The sequence below is a fragment of the Astatotilapia calliptera genome, chromosome 18 (genome assembly GCF_900246225.1).
Source record: "Astatotilapia calliptera chromosome 18, fAstCal1.2, whole genome shotgun sequence".
Taxonomy (NCBI): Eukaryota; Metazoa; Chordata; class Actinopteri; order Cichliformes; family Cichlidae; genus Astatotilapia; species Astatotilapia calliptera.
Window position 1 is genome coordinate 26,963,704 of NC_039319.1, and position 3,069 is coordinate 26,966,772.

The window sequence follows — 3,069 nt, forward strand, 5'->3', positions numbered from 1 at the left end:
CTGTGAATTTATTCTGCTTCACTTATGTATGCTGCAACCGCAAGTCAAGTCGATTGATTGATTATCCAATCATTATTTTTAAATTATCCAAAGCTCAGTCATGATGGCCGCAGACTGAACAGAGTATTCCACACATGCCTTTCCCAGTAACACTTTCATTACACACACTTGATACAGTGGGGCCATTGTAAGTTCATGGGTGACATTAGACAGATAGTGAGACACCTCCTTATCAGGGAGAGATAGGCCAACATGTGAGAGTTAGGGAATGTTCTTTGTTTTGGAAGGTTTAAAGACTTCCTCAGAAAACTGTTTGGTGTTTGATCTGAACATTTTCTCCACTGCAGTGTTTTCCTTTTCTTCATTCTTTTAATAATCCTCACTGTACCTCACTTTGTAAACTGACCCCAAAACCCCTTTTGGGTAACTGTGACAGGAAATGATGTGATTCATACATGGTGTTATAGCAGACACAATAACCCACTATCACTAGAACGCTGTTCAGTGCTGTCCTCTTGTAATAATGTCCAGTGAGAGATGATGTCACAGCACGAAAACTGTATTTATCATTGGCACACATTAAGCACAAACTGTAGCTGGCCAGTAGGGGAGTGGTTCTGAAATTGTAGGAAATAATATAAACATCGTCTTGATGCATTCTCAGTCATCCAGGAAAGTAAATCTCCAAAAAGTTGATTCTGTTGATCTGGATGTAGCGTTTTTTGGGAGAAATGTTTTGTCACCCATCCAAGTGACTTCTTCAATCTCGAAGAAGAGACTGAACTGCCAGGAGTTGTGGCCCCAAAGTACATCCAGGGAGAAGGTAGTCACTGATACAAGTCAATTCTTGCCGTTATGCTGCGCCATGTGGCATGGGATATAGCAGCTAGTCGGAGTATTCTCAGCTCAATTTTAATTTTAATTTCAATTCAATTTTATTTCTACAGCGGGAAATCACAACAGGAGTCGCCTCAAAGCGCTTTATATTGTAGACCCTACAAAGATGCAGTATAGTTTGAAAACATAACTTCCCCTTTCCAGTCTCTGAATCTCTGTTGTGTAGGCAAGGACATGCTCCAGTGACTTCAACAATCTGCGCTCTGTACTGTGGCGCACAGGGAGAACTGCCTCCTTAGGTGCAGACAGCGTAGACATATTATAAGCCTGTAGGAGCTGTGTTGCATACAGCTTAACTCCACCAATGTCTCAAGAAGCTTAATAGCTTCTTGTCACGACCTGGTGCTGGCTTTGGCAGTGCAAAAGGGTAGCACATCCATTTGCCATAGTCTCTCCAACATCTCAAAACAGGTTTGCATTCTGGGACTGACGGGTGGTGAAATAACACTGGTCCTCAGTCAAGTGCTCCTTAGTCAAGAGTTATTCATCTCTGGCTCGCTTCCACAGCATGTCTTTTAACCTGTCTTCCTTCTTTCTCTTCCCACCCGGTCGTGGCAGATGGCCCCGCCCCCCCCTGAGCCTGGTTCTGTCGGAGGTTTCTTCCTGTTAAAAGGGAGTTTTTGCTTCCCACTGTCGCCAAAGTGCTTGCTCACAGGGGGTCATATGATTGTTGGGTTTTTCTCTGTATGTATTATTGTAGCATCTACCTTGCAATGTAAAGCGGCTTGTCTGTGTTTCATGGTGTTATAGTGTGATGATATCTGTGCTTCTTTATATGCTATGGAGTTTTTTGTTTTCTCCTCATGATGACTTCCTTGTTGGAAGTCATCATAGGCAGAAACCCTGTTTTGCCCCTATATGTTACATATCTCACTGTCTATCCCTTTGTTGCTGCCTGGCCTGACATTTCTCCCCAATGTAAGTTTGTATATTTTAGGTATTGTCTGTATGGTCAGCTGCAGGCAACTGCAACTGACAAATAAATCTTATCCTTATCATTATAGTGACTGTTGTTGTGATTTGGCCCTGTATAAATAAAAATGAATTGAATTGAATTGCTGCATTACCTCTTGAGCTGGACCTTGTAATGTCCAGCCAAGGTGCATCTTGACACCTGTAGGGCCAAGTCAGACAGGCTCTAACAGGGTGACCACATGTGTGTGGGCTGATCCTGTAGTGCCAGATCCTTAAGATTTCTGCTTAAGGGCATTCACTGGCTGAGTGTGCTCTGCCAGCCCAAGTGTCTTGGCAGTGAGAGCATGGTGGATTTTGAAAATCCATCCTGGTTGGAAAACAAGAGAAATGCTAAAAGAGACAGCCTCACCTTAGAGGACATGGAGATCTTGTCTCATGGTTTTCAGTGGTAATTCTGCAGGCTGCCCTTTTACCCCTTCAACACTGCAGTGGTTATCTTACTGGATGACTTCTTCCTTTCCTCTCCTGTCTGAAATACTGGTTTCTTTGAGCTGAATTGTCACAATGGCCACAGGCTGATAGCTAAACTAGACTCAAATGCAGCGAACCACAACAGAGACGGCTCGTAAGTTTTACAGTGTTTTATTAAGAAAACAGATTAATTCATAGCAAAGAGTAGTGATGCGGCCGTGGGTCAGCGAGAGTGAACTGTGAAGTGACAGTTGCGATGGGAATGGAGCGGGTGTATCTGGAAAAGAAGCAAACGTGGTTAGGAAGGTGGTGGGCGCAGGACACCTAGGGAAGGTGGGTATGATTAATATTTTTTACTGACAGCTGGGGTGAGCTTGGCTTTGAGGGAAAGGTGGAGAGAATTCAGGTGAGTATTGGCAAAGGTGACCTGAGTTCCACTGCATCCGAGGTGGTGAGTGATAGCTGGAGGGCAGGCAGTCGAGGTTCTCTGTATTTTCCAGAGTGTGGAGGTTATCCAAAACAAGCTGAGGTTGAAGGCAGTGGCGAAGAAGGTCCAGGGAAACTGTGACACAGGAAAACAAGGTAAGCTTAAATCCTCAACTTGATTACCCAGATTTGGCTTCAGGTGTACAGGACTGCAGGAGAGATGATGGCTCCGCCCAGGGGTGGAGACCAAGGAACTCAGGTGCCTGATGGAATTTCCAGTCATACCTCCAGATCATGACGTGAACAGTGAAGTATCAACTTGCGCCTGCAGCTCATATTCGAGCCAGTAGGAAAGGGAAT